A 23,271-nucleotide genomic window follows, 5' to 3' on the forward strand; every position below is an offset into this window, starting at 1 on the left:
GGAACCCTCTTCCGGATGTAGTCCTAGTTCAAGGGTGAACCATGATAAAATCTCCGGATTGTAACTCAAAGCTCAAGTTTGAGGTTAGGATTTTTTTTCTTGGTGAAGAGAGATCCGAAAAATTGAATCTTGGGAATATATCGGCTGGTCAATCGTGAATTGAAGTGGAGAAGTTCGCCATTAGGGAAATCCTAATGAATTGGGGTTTCGAGTTATGGAAATTGAAGATGGAGGCTTTGCTCGTGGACGGAGATCCGTGGTACGTGATGGAAGAAGATAAACCCGAGGAGATTACCAAGGAGAAGGCAAAGGAGGAAGAGATTGCATCTGCATCAAATCAATTGAAGACATGGATTAGCAACGATCGGAAGGCACGAAACCTCATCTAGCTATGTCTCGTTGATAATGTCTTGGTGAACGTGACCTCTGAGAAGACGGCGAAGGATCTCTAGACTAAGTTGAGAAGCATTTATCAGAGCAAGTCGCTCGTGAACAGGTTATTCATTTCTACGGAAGTGACTGTACAACCTTCGGATGAGTGAAGGTGATTCTTTTTCTGCACACTTAAACAAGTTTAATACTTTACGTGGGCAGCTTGCGTCTATTGATGTTAATATGGATAAGGAAAATAAAGCATGTACTTTGCTGTGTTCACCATCAAATTCATGAGAATATATAATTGTTTTGATCAAGACTGGTGTTAGTGCGCTGTCCTTTGAGAACATTGTATCTGCTTTATTGTATGAGGATATGAGGAAAGTAGGTTCTGATAATGCAACGAATGAGGCTCTTTTCGTAAGAGGAAGGAACGGTGAAAGATCCAAATCTAGATTTGTTGGCAAGAATAAGTCTAGAAGAAGATCTAAAAGCCGAGATTTATTAGAAATTAAGTGTTGGAAGTGCGGAAAAGCTGGACACTTGAAGAAGGATTGTAGAAGCAAGAGTGTAGGTCCGGGGAAGCGAGATGAGGTGCCATTGTCTAGTATAGAGAAGGATGATGACAATAGTGCAGGAGATACATATCTCATTTGTAACTCATCTCGGGTTGACCGCAATGCATGAATAATTGATACTGGAGCATCTGTCTACATGATGCCTCATCGAGATTGGTTTTGCTATTATGAACCATATTAAGGAGTTACAGTATGGATGGGAGATGATATGATGCTTGATATTGTTGGTCGCGGAAAGGTGAAGCTGAAGATGAAAGATGGGATAGTCAAGAATCTTCCAAATGTGATGCATATTCCTGGTCTTATCGGGAATCTTATTTCTATGGGAACTATGGCAGATGCTGGCATTACTTTCACCATCGACAAGTATTCATGCAAGCCAACCCGTGGATCTATAGTGATTGCTAGAGGCGAACAGGAAGGAAAACTATGGAAATTATTGGGAAGCATAGTGATTAGTGGTCAGAGTTATATCACGGAACAGGTGGAAGAAGATTCTACGATGTTGTGGCATCGAAGATTGGGTCATATCGGTGAGAAAGAGCTGGTAACCCTTACTTCAAAGAAGATGATGGATGAAATCCTAAGATATTTTATGAGTTTCGGATTTTGTGAACATTTTCTACATGGGAAATAGAATCGGGTATCTTTTAAATCCATAGGAGGGAGAGTGAAAGGGATTTCGAATTTAATCCTTAGTGACGTCTTCGGTCCCGCACCCGTAGCATCGTTTGGAAAATCAAGGTATTATGTTTCTTTTCTCGACGAATTTTTCAAGCATGTGTGGATATATTTCTTGCAGAAAAATGATGATGTGTTTGAAAAATTTTGTACGTTCAAAACTTTGGTGGAAAATCAGTTTCATAGAAAAATTAAAATTTTACGGACTAACAATGGAGGAGAGTTCCGTTTAGCGAAACTTGATCAATTTCGTGCGACTAGTGGCATTTCAAGGTACAAAACAACACCCTATTCACCTCAGCAGAATGGCATGGCAAAGAGGCTTGATCGGTCTCTCATGGAGAAGGCGAGGCGTATGCTAAGTGGTGCAGGTTTAGCAACTAAATTTTGGGTGGAAGTAATGGCTACTGCATGTTATCTAAAGAATAGGTCTCCCACATCAATGTTGAAGGATCGGATGCCGTTTGAGGCACTATTCGAGAAGAAGCCAGATATATTCCATGTTATAGTGTTTGGCTGCGAAGCGTATGTGCATGTGCCAAAGGAAAAGAGGAATAAGCTTGAGAGCAAGTTAGAGAAGTGCATCTTCATTGGATACAAAGATGGTATTAAATGGTATAAGCTGTGGAATCCCGATACTAAACGTATTATCTTCAGTAGAGATATGGTGTTCAGAGAATCTACAATAAATCAGATTGTTTCACAAGCTCCTAAAGAACCACAAACGGTTGAGTTAGATGTTGGTTTACGGGGAGAGACAGAGACTACACAAGTTGAAACAGAAAATTCAGATTCTCAAGCCGATAAGCCTAATGTAGAGGATGACATAGTAGATTTTGATACTGAGTTTGAAGTTGAAGCACCACTTGAGCAGGCCTTAAGGAGGTCCACATGGTAGAGAAGACCACCCGAGAGGTATACCTTATTTGCCAATAATGAAAATTGTGCTCTAACTGTCATAGGTGATAATCTAAATACCGTTAAGGAAGCAAGAAGCGCGGAAGATACCAAGTAGTGGGACAAAGCCATAAAAGATGAGATGGACTCAATAGATAAAAAAGAATGTGAAGTTTGGTAAAACTACCCGCCGATCAGAAGGTAATTGGTTGGAAGTGGGTATTCGAAAAGAAGATGTCTGTAGATAAAGATATAGAATGATACAAAGCTCGTTTGGTTACAAAGAGATACTCACAAATAGAAGGAGACGATTATGGTGAGATTTTTTCTCTTGTTGCTAAATTAAATTTCATAAGACTTGCTTTATGTGTAGCAGCTGCATATAATTTGAAGGTAAAGCAGCTCAATGTAAACACAACTTTCTTACATGGTGACTTGGAGGAGGATATTTACATGAAGCAACTAAATGGGTTTGTGGTCAAAGGAAAAGAAGATTTTGTTTGCAAACTAAATAAGTCTTTGTATGGCATGAAACAATCTCCAAGAATGTAGTACTAGAAGTTTGACTCCTATGCTTTGAAACTTGGCTTTGTTCGCTATAATGCTGATCATTGTGTCTATGTGAAGAGGTTAAATGATAATTTTGTTATTTTAACCTTATATGTTGATGATATGCTACTAGTTGGGAATAGTATGAGAATGATTAGCACCGTGAAAGGACTATTGGCTAGACAGTTTGAGATAGAGAGTGCCATTTGGGCCCGTGGGCTCGGAACCGGCCCGTTGACCGGGCCCACGGTTAAGGAACCGTGGAAACCGGCCCGGAACCGCCGGTTCGGAACCGTGACAAAAAAAAAAGAAGAAAAAAGGCGGGGCCCGGGGGCAGAAAGCCCGGCTCTCTGGCCCCGGGCCCCGCCACTGCCCCCCCCCCCCCTTTGGGCCGTTGCACAACCAACGGCCAATTTGGCCTTTGGGAAAATTAAAAAAAAGAAAAGGAATTAAAAATAATTCTTGCCTATAAATACATATGCTCCCCATTTCATTTTTGTTACAAATTCTCCGAACAATCTCTCGAATTCTTTCTGAAATCCTCTCAAATCGCTCAAATTCTCCCAATTCTCTCAATCCCGACTCAATTCTCTCAATCGAATTTCCGATCAATTCTCTCAAAAATGGCAAGTGGAAGCGTAAATGCCGACAAGGGCAAAATGACTATGGGAGATTCCGAGTATCCCATTCCTGAATATGATCCTTGTGAGTATGCAAGTTGGGAAGACGACGACGATAATATCAACTATATCCCGATTCCGAACGTCGAGCACATCCCAACACAAGAAAGTCTTCATCCTCCCACCGGTGTCGAAGAAACGTCAACCGCAAATGAGCCGGAACGGAAGGGCCGAGATAATACATCCGACTTGTGGCTACACTTCGACAAGGTACGTGATGAAGGCGAAGGTAAGTATAATATAAAATGTAAATATTGTTCGCAAACATATAAATTTACGAAAAGAGACGGCTATGGAACATTCCGTTGGCATTTGACGAAAAAAATCCAACGCAAGCGGGGATCGACAATACGCAACAACAAATTTCCGAGTACGCCACTTTTAATCCTCATCCTATATTTCGTTTCACTGAAGCACTTTATAAACAAACATTAGATGAATGTGTTGCCCTTGATCATGCTCCGTTTAATACTGGTGAAAATTTTAATATGAAATATTTGATAAATACTGCGTTGGTTCCGCAAGCGCCAACTATTCCAAAAAATACTTTTAAACGCGAAGTTTTTCATCTTTATAAAAAAGGAAAAAAATCTTTAGCAAAATTTTTTGCGGAATTCAATGGATGTGTGCATATAGGTAGCGATATTTGAAGTGATCCTTGGCAAATTCATTCTTATATGGGTGTCACATGTCATTGGATAGGTGACGATTGGACGATTCAAAAAAGACTTATTGCATTCTGAGTTTTTGATGAAAGACATTCGGCTCATAATATTTATAGACTAATTAGGCAAGTTTTAGAAGAATATAATTTAATAAATAAAGTATTTTCAATTGGTTTTGATAATGCCGCCGCAAATACCGCTTCTATTCCTGAATTAGAAAATATTTGCAAACCCACTTTTGGCGGACAATTTTTTCACATTAGATGTGCTTGTCATGTTTTAAATTTATGTATACAAGATGGTTTACGAACTCTTGACACTTCTCTCGCCCCAATAAAGAGTGCAATTAAATTTTTATGGAGTCATCCCCATTGTATGAAATCATGGGGAAAATTTTGTAAACAAAATGGGAGAAGGGCAAGAAGATTTCCAAAAGATATTCCGACTCGTTGGAATTCTACGTACGAGTTGCTTCAGCAAACTTTTGAATATAAAGATTTATTATGTATGTTTATTTCACAAAATATTCCTAAAATTACTTTACTTCCTCAACATTGGGACGTTTGCAAGAAAATTTTAGATATTTTGAAAATTTTTAATGATGCTACTAAGACTTTATCTGGTATTTATTATCCTACTACGCATTTATTTTTAATAGAGTGTGTTAATATTGGTAGTGTTTTTAGTGAATATGAAAATGATACCGAATTATGTCGAACTATTTTAGTAATGCAAGAAAAATGGTTGCATTATTATTTGCAAATTCCTCTTGTCTATTTAGTTGGTATTGTTTTTTATCCACGTATTAAATTAGACGGTTTACAAGATTATTTGAATGTATATTATCATGATTGTTTACATTTGGAAGATTCAATAGATATTTCAAATATACTAGGAGATGTTAAAGAATCTATAGTAGCATTATATGGAGAATTTTGTAGTAGATATGGTTTAAGTGATTCTGGATCTTTACAATCTATTGCCTCATGTAGCGAAGGTAGTAGTTCACTTAGTAGAGGGTATAATATGCTTAAGAGTAGGCAAAAAAAACAAAAAAGGGGCAACATGTAGTATTTCTGAATTAGAAAAATATTTAACCACTCAATTTGAGTTTCATGATGCGGAACATAGTACAGATTTCGAAATCCTGAAGTGGTGGAAGAGTCACCAAATCGATTATCCAGTTCTCGCCCTCATCGCTCGTCGGATATTAGCAACCCCTTCTTCAACAGTTGCAGTTGAACAAGCATTTAGTGCTGGAGGATTAATTTTGGACTCTCGCCGTTCAAGATTAAGCCCGGACTCTGTGGAAGCTCAAGCTTGTGTCGGCGATTGGACGAGGGCGAAATATTGACACCAAGAGTTAGATCGTGAATACGAATTTTTTAGCGATGATGTTGGAGATACCACCGCCACGGGTACCACAACGGGTAGCGACGATTGACGATGAGGTAAGTTGGGGTTCTCAAAGGTAAAAAAACTACATGGGCTTTGATTCTTCTATCCCCAAGAAGATATGTAAGTGCTTAATGATAATTCATTAAGTTCAAGCCCATTCCTCCTCTTTTTTTTTTCCCCCATATTTTATTACAATGTACAATTTAATTGTATTTTATAATTTATAATTTATTATGTTTATTTTATTATTTATTATTTTAAAAATTAATATTAAAAAAGGAATCGGAATGAACCGCCGGTTCCGAACCGGAACCGGCCCGGAACCGGAACCGGAAGTATACATGGCCGGTTCCGGTTCCACCTTTTCGTGGAACCGGAACCGCCGGTTCCTGAATCGGAACCGGCGGTTCCACCGAACTGGCCGTGTATAGTTTGAGATATAAGATCTAGGCCCAACAAACTTCATCTTGGGCATGCAGATAAAAAGGGAGCTTAAACATGGGAAGTTGTGGTTAAGTTAGAAGAAATATATTGAAAGTGTGTTGAAAAAGTTCAACATGAAAAACTATAACCAGTGAAAACCCCCATGTCCACAAGTTTCAAGTTATCGACGCTCTAGTGTCCCAAGATTGAAGAGTAAGCTGAAGAGATGGCATCAGTTCCATATGCAAGTGTAGTAGGGAGCTTAATGTATGCCATGGTGTGTACTCATCCATATATTGCTCATGTAGTGGAAGTATTGAGCAAATATATGTCTAATTCAGGAAAAGAGCATTGGATGGCTGCAAAAAAAGTGCTTCGTTATCTTTGCAGTACGTCTAACTTTGAGTTATGTTATGAAGGCATGAAAAACTTAAAGAGACAACAAGCGTTAGAACCCAATGGGGCAGCGCTTTTTGGACATCATAGGGCTTTTATGATTTAAGCCCATAATTTTTCATTAGTAGTTTGGCTTGGGCTCATGAATAGCTATTGATATATATATTCTTTTTCACTTGTAACTGAGTGATGTAACGAGAGGTGCGAGCTACGGATATAGTGGAATCCTCTGCTCGACATGGCTCTAGTTCAAAGGTGAACCAGGATAAAATTTCGTGTCTCAATTTTTCTCTTTCTTACTTGTTTTACTTCGCTGCGATTGTGCGTTGATCCTAACATGAATGATGAAATGTCTTTCCATAGAAGATAAAATATCTGAATGGAATACGACAGAATTGGGTTGAGGATGACATATACATTTATTTTGTGAGCACAGGAATTGGGTTGAGCAAATAATAAACATTGAAGTCAACATAACCACATGAGGCATGAGACAAAGTCGGAACGAACAACGTGCTTATGTTATGATAGAATAGGCCATCACAGCTTAGTTATAAGAGGCCCTGCTAAGCCGTTTGACATCACAGCTTCAACTTTCTAGGAAAGTAGGAAGTCTCTTTTGCATTCTCCGTTTACTTTCTTGTTTGAAAGACTGTTGTAACCAGGAGAGCAACCCAATGGAGACGCAACCAGGCGAGCAACAGGGGAACTCGAATCCTGCAGAACCACCAGCAGATGGTCAAGTTCCAACCGAGAAAAGATACGGTATAAGCTATTTGGTCTTAAAATATGCTGGGATTTGCATATTCTCATGCTTCTTTTTCTTTGCTTTATCATCGACCAAAGTGTTAATTCTTTCTTCTACATATGTCGAAGATGCTCATATAAGCATTGGATCAGCTCCTTCTCAATCCAGAGATGCCCCAGGTGCGGTGTCACTCGAAAGAATTATTTCTTCTACTACATTGTTCTTTTCTGGGACACTTCTCAATGTCTTCAAGGAAAAAGTACATAAACAAAATGGCCTGAAAAGTTGGCATCCGTTGCAGAAAGTGCAGAAACCGTAGTGGATGGACAATCTAACCCGCCATCGTTGCAAGCTGCATTCAAGGGCGATTGGGAATCTGCTAAAAGATTTTTCGAACAAGATTCTGCTTCAAACATAACCCTGACCTTGTATTTTCCAACCAAGAAAAAAGATGGTATAAGCGCTTTGGTCTTTAAATATGCTCAACTTGTATTTTTCCCACGGTTCTCTTTCTTTGCTTTATCGTTGAACAAACATAGCCCTGACCTTGGCTTAGAAAAAGAGAGTAAAAAAATCACTATAAGGACTTTGTGCTCACTCTTTCTCCTACAGATATTGAAGATGTCCCTGAAAACGTTGGATCACCAGGTGCGTTATCCCCTGAAAGAGTTACTTAATTGGAAAATTACTATTTGCGGCGGATCTTGATGAAATTGTTCTTCTCCATGGAGACTACTCAATCTCTGCAAGCAAATGGCCTGAAAAGTTTGCATCCGTTGCAGAAATATCGGAAAATGTAGTGGATAACCACTATTACCGACCATTGTTGCAAGCTGCGTTCCGGGGCAATTGGCAATCTGCTAAAAGATTTTTCGAACAAGATTCTGCTTCAAAGACGGCCCCAATAACAAGCAGATCAGAAACAGTGCTTCACATAGCTGCTTTGAGTATGCAAGACCAATTCTTGGAGAACCTGGTTGAGCTCGTCTCCATATCCGGAAAAACTTGAAGTGCGTGATTGTGATGGCCGCACAGCCCTCCACAATGCTGTCCTGTGTGGAAGGATAAGGATGGTCAAGGCATTAGTTAGATGTAATCCCAATTTGACGCAACTTGCAGATAATGAAGAACGTGTTCCTTTTGGAATATCTGCTCTAGAAGCTTCTATGCATAAGGACATTGCCTGGTTCCTGGCAAAACGTACGACAGACGATGGGCCAAGTCGTCCCTTCAGCAGTCCCTCTGCCATTGATACCATGATAAATCTCACCTACGGTGGTCATCATGGTAAGATCACCATCGCCCTTTATCTCCGTTCCATTTGTTTTTTGTTTTTCATTCTGGACTTAGCTTGTTTTCCTGATCAACTTGCCTGGTGAATTCGGAAAGATATCACCATTTATCTAGTTTGGCGGTACCCTCGCTTGCTTACCATGAAGAACACCGAAGACAAATCTATATTCTACGCATTGGCGATTATGGGGTCTCATTTTCCCAGCGGAACCAGGCTGAATGTTTTGGAAGCATTGATGTACAAATGTCCGTGCTTTTTGCACTCAAATCCCTCCAATTACTGATTCCCTTCAAGATGATCATACCTGGCTCATCATCTGCTCTTTTGTTTCTGAACTGAAGGTATTTTGGTGGACTTGAACTACCAGACAAGAGAGAAAGATTCGCATACGGGTAAATATGCATTTTTGCTGTTTGGCATTATCTCAGGACCTTTCATGATTTTGAACTGTTAAGTCAATTTTCTTAGATTGATTCCCTCTGTAACTAGCAAAAGGAACCGGAAATGATTGTTTCTTTGTCGGATATATTCTAGTTCCTTGAATTATGGCCTCAAATCGAACTACAATATGGATCAGCTTTCCCCTAGGAACCACATAAGATTCAACCAAGAGCATATCTATTGTATAACTTACTTGATTTGACAATGTTAGGAACCAATTATGAGGTCTTATAATAATTTCATATCCACTGATTAAGTTTTCTCTACAACCTGATTGTAGCGCTTCAATGTCTTACAAGGTCAGTTTGGAATGCGGCCATAACTGTAGGTACGCTTCCTTTTTGTCCAGATACTATCTCTATCTTTGTCCGTCCCTCTCCAGCTAAAAGTTTATGGCTTGTTTGTTTTTCACTTCTTTTATAAGTAGAAACAAGCTCCTACTTAATTCTTTGCCATGATTTGGAAAAGAATTTGCGTTAGGTTGCTGCGTATATGGAAAAACCATTACACATTCATCATTGGATAAGTAACATGTGGGTTTTAAGTTAGTTTTGTAATTAAATTTTTGCATGTATGAACTGTCCAACGGTGGATGTTTTACTTATTCTTTACGCGGCCAATGCATCCAATAAAAATCCTTGAAAATATTATTCAGCCTCACAGAAAGTTATATATGATTTTCTGTGTTAATATTCTAAATTCTGGAAGATTTCCCATATTCACCAAATTCTAATTGTAAGAGTCGTGAAATTGTAAAAAAAAAAAAAAATTGAAACTCAAAACTGAAAATTAAGGCGTGATTTGATGATAACCTAGGAATTTCTTGCTTATGGCTAAATGGTCTCAGTAGAAATCTGAAGATATGGAACAAGACTAACGTAAACCCAGCACTTCTCCTTCAATCTTGATTAGTGAAACCATGTTCCCTTCATCATCTATATCAGGATTTGATGGCAACCTGGACGTGTTTGTTTCCTCGATTAGGAATAAAGTGTTTAAAGCCTAAATATTACTTTCTTTAACTGCTACTTCATCTCAGTACAAGACGAAAGAAAAAGGAAAAGTGTCAGTGTTTAACTTTGCGACCGGAGAGAAAGTCTCTTGGTAATCTATGCCATAAATCTGGGTATACCCTTTTGCCACAACCCTGGCCCAAGCCAGGGCTTAGCAATTTCTTTCTTTCTTTTTCAAAATAAGAAAAGCTCCACTCTTTCCTGCAACCTCCACAATCTTGAGTAAGTCCATTGTTCTTGATCTTTTCCTGCTTCCAATTAACCATTGGGCTTGATTGAGCAAAGTATCGCGATTCATGATCGTGGTTTGTGATTTCCTCTTTGAGTTCGTGTCTATTTGCTGAGCTTCATCCCAATCCCTTGCTGTTTTGAAGGGAGTGGGAAGTATGTCTGCAGTTCTTGAGTTACTGGAATGCGTCATTTGCTGTGAAGAGGAAGACGTTTATGACTACCGCCAAGCTCAGAGAGATCTTGAGCATGGCGGTCCTCTTCTTGATCGAAATCACAGCGCCTTTGATTTATTGCCCACAAATCATCATTGAGAGCGTGAGTCACAATGGACTTCACAGTCGCTGCTCTGGAATACCCGCAAGCCATCACCTGTCTTTCTCATCATCCTCCCCTTGCCATGTCATCGTACACAATCTGGTGACCAGAGACCGAATTAGGCCTAAAAAGGGATAAGTACACTATGAGTGCCATAACTTGTGTATGGCGTTCACTAAAGTACCATAACTTTCAAAACATTCACTTAAGTACCATAACTTTCAAAAATCGTCCATTTGAGTGCCACGTCGAAACAAAATCGTTTACTTGGGTGCTACAACAACTTTTCCGGCGTGCTACGTTAGCTTTCTGGCATGCCACGTTAGCTTTTCCGGCGTCCACGTCAGCATGGCACTCAAGTGAATGATTTTTGAAAGTTAAGGTACTTAAGTGAACGTTTTGAAAGTTATGGCACTCAAGTGAACGCCGTACAAAAGTTATGACACTTCTAGTTTACTTTTCCCACCTAAAAATGAGCCAAATTTGACTAGGACTATTCCTTGGGCTTCTCCTAAACCATCCCCTCCTGTATCAAAGTGGTCTGCTGCCTCTACTAGTGATTGGTTTGTTTCCCCGTCCGGCCTTGCCGGATCTAACAAGGCCAACCTCGCCTAGGTGACGGCGAGGCTTGTCGGCACCGAAGGAAACCTGGAAAAAAAAGATAGAAAAAAAAAAAGATTTTTTTTTTAAAATATAGTAAAATATCAAAAATTAGTTAAATATTATTAAAAATATCCAAATCAGTGTCAATCTTGCCACATAGGCTGTCCAGCGTTCACGTTAGTAATATCTTGCTAAAATTAGTCAGAAAGACAAAATCGACACCATTAAAATATTTAAGTTTAAAAATTTTCTGAAAAGAAAATGTTGAGAGGGCACAGGAACAGGATCATCTAATCATGTGTGTATGTGTGGGGGGGGGGGGGGTTGGTTGGAGGGTTGGGGGAGGGGAGGGTTTGAAACATCTAATCACATTTAACATAGTATGTGTACAATAGTATTTGGCAACTTTGAAAAGGCGTGAAGAATAGGAACAGGAGAAGGAAGCAAAAATCAAAATAATTTGTTTGGGAGGGCTTGAAATATAAGAATATTTCAGTAGGGGCCAATGTCGTGGATCCTGAGAAAATCGTGCAGAATTCCACCCCTAGTTCTATACCCAAAATAGTTCCCAAAACTTATTCACAACTTTTTCTCATAGTTGCACTTGTCATGTTCACCCAACTTTTGTATGTCCCCAAAATACCCTTTAGCGTCGTCCCTGATTCTTCTATTTTTGCCAAAGAACAGAAAAGGACACTGAATAGCGTCGTTCTATATGTTTCTCAGATTAAAAGTCATTTTAGCAAAGAATAAAGTTTGCTCACTGTCATTTAGGTGTAACCAGTAAACTCGAACGTCACAAACCCTTAGCTGACCACATGTGGAAGTTTTGATTTTGTTAGAGGCAGATAGAACGGAGAAAGAGAAAATTTTGCTGCATAGAATAACAATACAATGGATTGTACGATTAATATGATAATTTTATTACTAGCTGCCATGCATATTTGAATATTGTCTACAATAATTTTGATATATGAAAAGACTATTGTGATTTACTCTACCTAGACAGACGTCATTAAGACATGTTCTATCAGGTCAAATCTTATAATTATGTTCTCTTTGTAGAAAAGAGTAGGTTTCCTCTCTCTGATATATATATATATATATATATATATATATAAACTACCCGTTCTAATACGTACACAATATTAGATTCCCTACAAATTAGGAATTAAATGGAATAGAATATTGGACTACCTAAAATTACAATCTTCCTATTCAGCTTATGCTATAACTCACGCCAACACTCCTCCTCAAGTTGGTGCATAGATGTCTTTGATGTCCAACTTGTCAAGTGAGTTGTAGAGGATCCTACTGGCGATAGCCTTCATAAGTATATCAACCAGTTATTCTTTAGATTTGACAAACGGGAACTAAACTATTTTGGCATCAAGATTTTTTTCGGTGAAGTGTCAATCTACCTCAATGTGCTTAGTAGAGTCATGCTGATATGGATTATGAGAAATGTTAATAGTTGCTTTATTATCGCAAAACAGATTCATTTCAAACTTAAGAGCAAATTCAATTTTTGTCATTAATCTCTTAATCCAAAGGAGCTGACAAAGCCCTTTAACAATTCCCCCGAACTCAGCCTCGGTACTCGATAAAGTTACTACTTTCTGTTTCTTGCTCTCCCATGTAACTACATTCCCTCCTACAAAGGTAAAATAGCCTGAAGTTGATTTCTTGTTAGTAAAATTCACAGCCCAATCTGCATCTGTATAACCTTCAACATTAAGATGATTATTCTTTGAGAACAAAAATCCCTTCCTTGGAGCAAACTTTAGGTAATGAAGAATCTAAACTATAGAATTCATATGATCTTCACTAGGTGAATGCATAAACTAATTGACTATGCTCACAGCATATGCAATATCTAGATGAGTATCATATATATATATATATATATATTTACCCACCAACCTTTGATATCCCTCCTTATCGGTTGGTGCCAGATTTGGGTATTCTCCAATCTTGTGATTCTGAACAATCGATGCATTTGCCGACTTATATTCCAACATCCTCACTTCTGATAGTAAATCTAATAAATATTTTATTTGAGAAAGAAATATACCTTCTTCCAATATAGCCACTTCAATACCCAGAAAATATTTGAGTCCCCCAAGATTTTTCATCTCAAATTCAAGTGCTAATCTCTCTTGGATTTTGGAGATCTCTTCTATGTCATCCCCTATAATAATGTCATCCTCATAAATTATTAAAGCCGTTACATTTCCTTGATGTCATTTTAGGAACAATGTATGGTATGTATCACTTTGAATACAACCATATTTCTTCATAGCTAGGCTAAACTGACTAAACTAAGCACAAGGCGACTGTTTTAATCCATACTGTGAGCATTGTAGTTTACATACAACACTCGGTTGTGAGGGAACATCATATCTAGTAGGAACATCCATATAAATTGCTTCTTTGAGATTGCCATGGAGGAAGGCGTTCTTCACATCAAATTGGTGCAATGGCTAGTCTAAATTAGTAGCAAGAGATAACAAAACTCGGATAATATTTAGCTTTGTGATCGGAGAGAAAGTCTCTTAGTAATCTAGGCCATACATCCGGGTATACCCTTTTCCTACAAGCCTTGCCTTGTATCTATCAATCGACCCATCCTTCTTGTGTTTAATGGAGAAAACCCAGTTACACCCAACTGCTTTTTTTTTCTCCCTCGTGCAATGCCACAAGCTTCTACGTTTCATTCTTCTATAGTGTCTCCATTTCCTCTTTCATCGCCGTAGTCCACTTAGGGTTGTCTAAGGCCTTTTATACCCCACTAGGGACATGGACTGAAGACACTGTGTACAAAGTCCTAGGATGTCCAGATAATCTTCGTGTTGATACATAGTTTGCAATACGATATCTGGATTTTCTTTTCTCCACATTTGGTGAGTACCGGTTTGGGAGCTTTCCACAATTATGTTTGAAAGGTAGCTCATATCTAATAGAGATATTTGAATCATCAAGAGAAGAAAGTATGACAGGAGAACTAACCTCGAGGATATTCTCAGTAGATGGGTTGTGAATTGGAGAGAAAGGGAATTTAGCAAGAGGTTTAACTTTTTGTTCCTGCACGATTATGCCTGAACCTATTTTTGTTCCTGGTTCAACTTCTGTGACATCATTCCCAGCCCTCGTTGTTCTATCTTCAACACCAGGACCATTCCCACCATCGGTTTGCACTAATATTTTATTCCCAAAATCCCACCAATTATGCTTCTCAACCTGCCTCTCCCCCTAAAAGGGAGACTTGGATGTTAGATAAAAATTGTCCAACTCCACGAATGTCATATCCATGGTAACATAGGTACGCTTGGTAGCAAGATTGTAATATCAATATCCCTTTTGTTGTGTTCCATACCCCAAGAGCATACAACAAACTAGGCAGTGATCTAGCTTAGTATGTTGATTTTTATGGAGATGTACGAAGGTGACACATCCAAATACTTGCAAAGGAATAACCAAAACCGAGGGTACAGAAACATGTCGTGAAAGAACCTGTAATGGAGTTTGAAAATTCAACACTTTTGAAGGCAATGAATTCAGAAGGCGAACTGTTGTAACCATAGCACTATCCCAATATTTACTCGGGACATGACTACCAATCAATAGCGCATGAGCAGTTTCCAAAATATGTTTATTATTTCATTCAGCTACCTCATTCTTCTGTGGTGTCTGTGTACACTAAGTCTCATGAAGAAGATCATGCCAATGGAAATAAACCTCAAAATTTCGATTAACTTATTCTCCACCATTTCAAAGCTAAGAATTCGTCCGTTAGCAGCAAATTGTGTTTGAACCATAATATGGAAGTAACGAAACATATCCATCACTTCATCTTTAATTTTCATTATGTATAAACAAGTCGTTCGAGTACAATCATCAACAAAACTCACACACCAACAAACTCCAAAGACACCAGTAATTGGGAAGACCCCCAAACATCCGAATAGACCGATGCAAAAGGAACTTCACTTTTATGTAAGCTTATTGGAAAAGGAACATGACGACTTTTAGCCAAAATGCAAGTTTCACACTGAAAATCTGAATATGATAAATCAAAAAATAATTCAGAAAATAAATGCTTCATATAACTAATGATAGATGTCCAAATGACGATGCCATAACCTAATATGTATTTCCTTTCATCTAGATGAGCGCTAAATATGGTTCATATGATCGAGACTGAAATAATCCATGTAATGCAGCCCCTCGCTTTCAGTACTATGCTCAATGACCTCCTTTGTGAAAATATCTTGAAAGAGGCAAAAATTAGGGTATATTAGAACAACATAATTAAGCGCCTTAGTAGCTTGGCCTACAGACATCAATTTGTTTGATAAGGATGTCAGTAGCAAAGTATTAGATAGAGAGAATGAGGGTGAAAGAGCAACAGTCCTAGTTCCTGTCCCAGGATAAGTTCGTCCATTGGCACCGGCAACACTACACCGTCTTGGTTGTGAAATTTTAACGAAGTCGTTTGGATTGAAGGTTATGTGATCAGTTAATCAATAATCCAACCACTATAGTCATCTTAATTAGAGCTAAGTAATGCAAAACCATGATTACCTTCATTGCTGAGAGTAGTTCATTCACTAGGAGATTGTACTTAGGAAATCAAATATAACCAAGGAAGCTTTCCCCTTTCGCTATTCTCTTCAGTTTCAGATCGTTTATGTGCCTTGAGTTCCTTCCACTAGTATGGGTACCCATGTAGCTCAAAACACGTTTCATGGGTGCGTTTTGAATTTTCACAGTGTACAGCCACTTTCGACTGTGATTGAACCCTTGAGGTAGTATCGTTCTTTCCACCTCATGTGGAAAATTTAGTTCTAGTCACCTAGAGCATTGGTATCCGCTAAAGTTCCATCTTGACTCATTTAGATGCCATGGCATTGGATCGGTCAATTAGGCTTGAGGAATGTCCCCATTGATGTATCCCAATTTGTCTTTTCCTGAGATGTACATCTCGACAACTTGGGACCAACGGCCATAGTTGGTGCTATCCTACTTAATGTCAATATGAGCTACGAGAGTCTGAATCTACATATAATTCTAGTTCAAAATCTAATGCATCTTGCTCGTTAAATCCTGAGGACAGTTGTTGCAGGGGAGCTATTGCTCCATTCCTGGTGTGTCATTTAGCTAGTTTCTTCTGCCATGGTTTCTAAGAGTATTAGGATCACTGATTTGATACCATGTAGATAAGAGGAGGTTCCAGAGGGATAGCAATTCCTTTTTTTCGTATATTATATCAATGACAGTTACACAATATATATACATAAAGACTGCTTGTTCTAATCTGTACTCAATATTAAATTTCCTATTCTAATAATCACACAATGTTAAATTTCCTACAAATTAGGAATTAAACAGAATAGAATATTGGAATACCTAAAATTATGACATTCCTATATAGCTTATGCTACAACTCACACCAACAATTATGATTAACATTATAAAGCCTCGTTTGAACTTCAACGAAGATCATTTTGTTCAGTTACCCTCTAATCACTTCTACTTTCTTTACATCCATTATGAAATCCCTGGATTATCTCACTCAAGGTAGTGTCTGCTTTGGCCCGTATTATACCGATCTCACTGTTTTGTCCTTTGTCATATAGGCAAGCATTTCTCGGGAGGTCACTTGTCTTGCAGTGCTCTAATCTTAGTATGCTTGACTTTGGAGTTCCAAAGCAAAACTAGCTATTATGTTAAAAGAAAGTGTCTATGTCAGTTAATTTCTGTTTTTGCGCGTGCGCGCGCACACTTACACACACACACACACACACGCACACACACACGCACACGCACATATTGTGGCATGTCCTTTCCTTGTTCGATGTGCAATTCAGTTCATTCCTACTTTCTTTGTCATCTCAGAAGCCTGTCAGGAGCAACTCATTATCTTGGACTTCTGGCCCCATGACCACTCACCGTGTGCCCTTGAGGACTGAATTCCATTAGAGACAAAAAAAATCAAAATAGCTTTCCTAAAAGATTAAAATGAAAGAATGAGATAGTTTTCACCATCACCCGCAAACCCAAGCTCTAAACGTGGAAAATTATGCCAATTAGTAAACTGTTGTTAGATGCAATTTGGTGGCTACAAAAAATTTGGGACCCAAATTGGAGAACTTCTTTCCTAATCCAATTGCCGCCTCTTCGTTTTTCATTTTCATTCTCCTTTTTGTTTTGATATTTTGTAGTTCCTCCAATCAAGAGGGTTCATGAGGTCAAGCTGAAACACGTGGCGGCGGTCGAGTTGGCAAAACAAGTTTGCATTGCGATTTCTTATATGAATGCTACCGAGATCACTGATTATTTTCGAAAGGGGAGCGATCTGCTGTTTCAAGCTACGGTCAATGGAATCAGCGAACTCGTGAAGCTATGTATTCAGTTTTTCCCAGAGCTTATTTGACAACACATGCTGTGGAGTTTCGCCAAGAAAGAACCCTCAGACTCTTTTTGAAGGCGAGTTCAACCAATGAGTTGTCATTAATTCCAGCGCCTACAGGGGAAGAATCGTCAGATATGTTGTTAGGAGCGGCACAATTCGACCCTAAGCTCGATTCGTTAACTAAGGTCGCCGGAGCAACATTTCAATTGCAAAGAGAACTCCAGTGGTTTAAAGTAAGTATATTTCTTTTCATATATTCAATAACTGCACTTAATGATAAATGATATATCTTCTTGTCAAGTTTCCTTAGATATGATAGCTACAACTTTATTTATATAGTCTTGGGAATATACATTGAATATTTCTTCATAGTTGTTGGGTGATATATGGCCAATCTTGTGCGCACCACGGGGTCTACCAAACTGAGTGATTTTAAGGGTGGACTATCCCACATCGATCTGTAGCGTTTAGGACTGGAGTCATGAAATGCTGGATCCAAGACCCCAATGAGAAGAAGAAACCTTTTTACCATCTAAGCCAAAACTTTGTTGGTACATAAAACATTTAAATTTCACATGCTAAGTATAAATCAAAAAGGTAAGTTGAGAAACAAGGCTACTTCCTAAAAACAATTTACAAATAATAAAGGAGACTGATTTGAGAAATTGGGGCATTGAAAACTGATTGAGAGTAATAATAATGACATTTCATTTCAATTTTACTAATTTAGCAGTGATCCACCACTTAATCTAATCCAATTGACTCTTTCTTATATTGCACCGGCTTTCTATATAGGTGTGGGCCACAATGTAATTAGACGATTATTATGGAAATCATTCCATGTATAACCCATATATATTAACATCGGGCCCAAAAAAAACATTCAAAGTCAGTTTTGCTTATACTTTCGCGATAGCTTTGCTCATTCCATTGTATCGTATTTTGTATTTAAGATTATTGTGCAGTTCAGATATAATTAAATGTATGTAGATGCATAATGATTTACTGAATTCAAAAGAATTGAATCTGATCTTTTTCAATCAAAAGGTTAGCTAAGTTCATTTATGGCAAGTATTTTCATTTGACTAGCCGTTAATTCAAGAACACTTCTCATTAATTAATTTAGCTATCAACTAATATTTACTCATGCAAACCATTGTCCGCACAAAATAATGATATCACGAAGATTTTATTACATATTAACCACTTTCTCACTGGCAATGTTTGGGTAACCTCGTTGGGGTCACTTCGTGTGCAACGACCTTCGCTGGACCACCGACGAGGGTTGGTCGTGATGAGAATGAAGGAGTAAAAATTCGTTTTCTGGGCTAATGTCTGAAGGACAGAGTGTATGACTAAGTGTTTTCTAGGATATATGTGATGGAATGTGTTGTTGCTTTCTATAGAAATGGGAACTTGCTTGAATTGTGGCATTAGGCTAAATGGAGTGTATTATGTCCGAAAATGAAGTTGGAATAGATGTAGCTCACCACAAGGCCTAAAGGAACATTCCACCAGTCAAGGATAAAGAACTTAGGCTCAACCCCAAACAAATGAATAAAGGATCGAAATTTGAGGAAAACTACTCACTTCAAGAGGAAATCTCATGTATTACAACTCAAGTGCCCCATCCATACGATATTACATCTCTATTTATAGCCAAACTAAGACATTGTACTAAGACTCTGATAATAAATGCCAGCACACTCTACATTCTGACACTTTAGACTATTAATGACGACTAACTAGCATAACACACTCTATTCTGACACTTTAGACTGGTAATGAAGACTAGCTAGCACTCTTGCAATGAAGACTCTTTGACATTCTAACCTTGCGTTGAAGATTCTTGACAATGTAAGACAAGAAGACAAACTGAGCACATTAGACAATGGGAATACGTTAATTGACTTCTCAATATTGCATATCAGCCGCCAACCATCAGTAAATGCCATTTTGAGTGCCGACCCATTGGACCATGTTGAGGACGACCTGATGCGGAATGGACCATGTTGAGGACGACCTGATGCTTCCGCATCAGGTCGTCCTCGCTCAAATGAATCTAGAAACAAAATATAATACATAGGACTCAACAAAGCACATAGAAGTACTAAAAGACTCATTCTCGGATTTCTTCACTAGCACTTATTATTTTTCCATAATTCCTCTAGAAGACTCCAAATTGAATCAAACTTGATTCCTTTGAAAGAAGAAACACAATGCTTTCCATACATATATTATTTGACAGCAAAATGATACAAATGGTTCTTGAACTTTGACCCAATGAGCAATGTAGTCCCTAAAATTTTAATTTGATCAATATGTTCCTGAACTTTAACCCAATGTGCAATGTGATCCGTAAACTTTTAATATAACCAATGTAGTCTCTGAATTTTTAGAACATGTTCAACTTAATTATTGAATTATAGGAACATGTACAACTTAGTCCATGAACTTAAATCAATGGAAGGACCACATTAAACATCTTCCTATAGTTCGGGGACTAAGTTGGACATGTTTCAAAAGTTCAGGGACAAATTAGTCAAATTAAAAGTTTATGGATTATATTCCACATTGAGTCAAAGTTCAATGACTATTTGTATCATTATCCTATTATTTGACTGTATTGAAGCACGGAACCATAATCGAAATTAGAAAAAGGCGACCTTTGGAATTTTTCAAACAAAGATAGACTTAACTTGTAAGCAATTTTGCATTTAGGGTGCATTAATTTGGGAGAAAACTTCATGAAAAAAGAAATGATTTTTGAAAAATTAATTTTGCAAGAAAATGATTTCTTTTCCTTTGTTTGGTGATATGTGACCGAAAATATTTTCTTGCATTTGGATCTTATTTGAAAAATTATTTCAATCTCATGACTTTATCTAAGGCCAAAAAAACCAAATTTTTAAATTTTTAAATTTTTTGTATTATATTTTTTTTATGTTAAATTATGTATTAATCTAATTTAGTTTTCTAATTTTGATATTTTTATTTTTCTACTTTCTTCGCTAGTCGCGGGGCCCCAGCGATGGTGAGCAACCATCCACATGAGGTCAAGCTTTGTCATATTCGATGAGGCTTGAGCTTGAGCTCACCGACATTGGGCCGGCGAGCTTGAGCATCTCTAGGCGATCGGTGAACCCAAGCCTCACCGGCCTCAAGCGAGCTTGAGCTCATCGGATATGGCAAGGCTTGATTTGGCGTGGCCGGTCGCCATTCGTCACAAAGTCCTGGCAACCGCTAGGGGAAGAAGGGAAAAAAAACAAAGAAATTAAAAAGGAAAAACTCACAAATATAAAAGATAAATAAATTAAATTAAATTAAAAAAATTAGCAGTTCTGAAAATTGTTTTCACCTGTTTAGATTTGGGAATTCACTTTCATTATTTTATGTATGAATTTTTCGTTGACTAAGTCATTTTCGACAAATCAATTGAGTGAAAGTCCAAGAAATCAATTTTCAAAAAATACTTTCACTTAAATAAACGGACCATTGGTATTGAATAAGTCTTTATTTCTTTGAGATGTTCCGGTGTAAGTTTGTTTTTTAATTTTTTAGTAACTAACCCACTCATTGTAACTCATGTTTGTGACTGAATAAGTCTTCATTTCCTTAAGATGTTCCAGTGTAAGTTTTTTTTGAAAATTTTTAGCAACTAACCCACTTATTGTAACTCATGTTTATGACTCTTATGCATAGGCTGTGGAAAAGTGGGTTATCCTCGATGCAATAACCGACAATATAGATGGCAAAACATATTGGCAGTTATTCGTGGAGAATCCCAAAACGTTGCTTGAGAATGGAGAGAAGTGGGTGAAGGACACAACAAATTCATGTATGCTCGTTTCAACTCTAATTGCCACAATATTGTTCGCTGCTGCTTTTACTGTGCCCGAAGGCAATGATAGCAATACTGGAGCCCTCTTGTTGTTAGGACAGGAGGCTCTCCTGATTTTCGCAATTTCATATGCTTTAGGTTTGTTCCCCTCCGTGACGGCCATTTTGCTATTTCTAGCCATCTTAACTTCGCAGTATGAGCCGCAAGATTTTCTTGATTCATTGCCTAAGAAGATCATAATGGACCTTTGTTTTCTCTTCCTCTCCTTGGCTTTCATGCTGGTGGCCTTCGCTGCAGCTCTCACAATTGTGTTGGATAAGAGGCTGGAGTGGGTTTTCATTCCCATTACTTTGCTGACCTCTCTCCCTGTATTTTTATTCCTAGTACTACAGCTTCCCCTGCTATACCAAATGGTTAAATCTACTTATGGACCCAGCATCTTTTGTGCCGAGGACATTTGGAAGTGAGGCATGAGATCAAATTTGAATTGAGGGCACAGGTCTTCATTATGGTTGATTGTAGCGGGGCCGATATGATAACGTGTTTCCTTAAAGCATATGGACAATTTCTATGTGGAATTATGTTTCCCTACCTTGTTACCAAGCATCTATTTATAGAATGATCTGATCAATTTAAAATTTCATCTTATGGATATTTCAAATTAAAATCTATATGTACATAGGCAATCATGTTTGAACTTTAGTATCACAATATACTCAATTCATGGAATATAACTTTCAAAAAGTTACTATTATTGCCATGACCTTCTCGAATCTGAACAGGGACACATCAAAGTAAGGTACTTTCCGAAGAATGTGAGCAACGATTGATCCATCAAGACAACCCAAAAGGCACATCATTTCAAATGCGGGGGTGCTTCCAAGCCCCATAACTTATACGGCAGTTCAAGAAATTTTGTTTTATAATTCTTTTACGACCTAAGTATTTTCTAGGAGTGGCCACTAGCCATTTTGGAGGTCGGCTAAAAATCCAATCAAAGTGAGCGATATTGACACCCAAATTTTGACTAAATCATTTAGGAAAAATTGCATAAAAAATTAGAAACTAACCTTAGTACCTATCCAAAATATTTAAATCATTTCTCATAAAGTTTGCATTTAGGATAGTTTAATTTTTTCATATTACATCTGTATTTTATTGGAGCATGTTAGAACATAAGCCCGACCATCAACCCAATGTCATTACGTGACATACATACGCATCACATGATTACAGTACACGGCCGAGAGAAAGAGAGAGAGATCAGAAGGAGAAGGCAGGCTCGAATGAAATAATAAAGTTAGGGAGATGGAAGAAAAGGACAAGAAAGGAGAGGCAGATTCTTCATTTGAATCACACGTTTGCATCTCTCCATCTTTCTTTTGTTTTATTGCTTTTCCAGGCTTTGCTCACGGATTACACTAGCAGAAAATGCGAAATCGGGAAGAACAATCAATGCAGCCCCTCCCCCCGGTACTCACAGAGGCGCTGATCCAGCCCTGCGACACTACTCATCGTCGAAGCCTTCTTGACGCATCTCTAAGCCGTGACGACAAGACAACCACCCACCTATCCAGCTGAGACAATCGTCAGCGTGGTTGTTATTGCTATCTCCGAGTCCCTCCGACGATGCCATTGTTCTGAATTCCCTGCACTCACGGCGTCCAGTTTCTGCACTCAAGGCTTGCACTGCTAAATTTATTTCCTAGTCCAATCCTCACAAATTTT

At 38.2% G+C, this 23,271-nt stretch overlaps 1 pseudogene; it reads left to right on the plus strand.

Annotated features, from left to right (window-relative positions):
- Positions 1-8,011: 8,011 nt before the first annotated feature.
- On the plus strand, positions 8,012-22,010 carry LOC115730499 (annotated as a pseudogene).
- Positions 22,011-23,271: the final 1,261 nt, after the last annotated feature.

This window comes from Rhodamnia argentea, chromosome 4 (genome assembly GCF_020921035.1).
Source record: "Rhodamnia argentea isolate NSW1041297 chromosome 4, ASM2092103v1, whole genome shotgun sequence".
Lineage (NCBI taxonomy): Eukaryota > Viridiplantae > Streptophyta > Magnoliopsida > Myrtales > Myrtaceae > Rhodamnia > Rhodamnia argentea.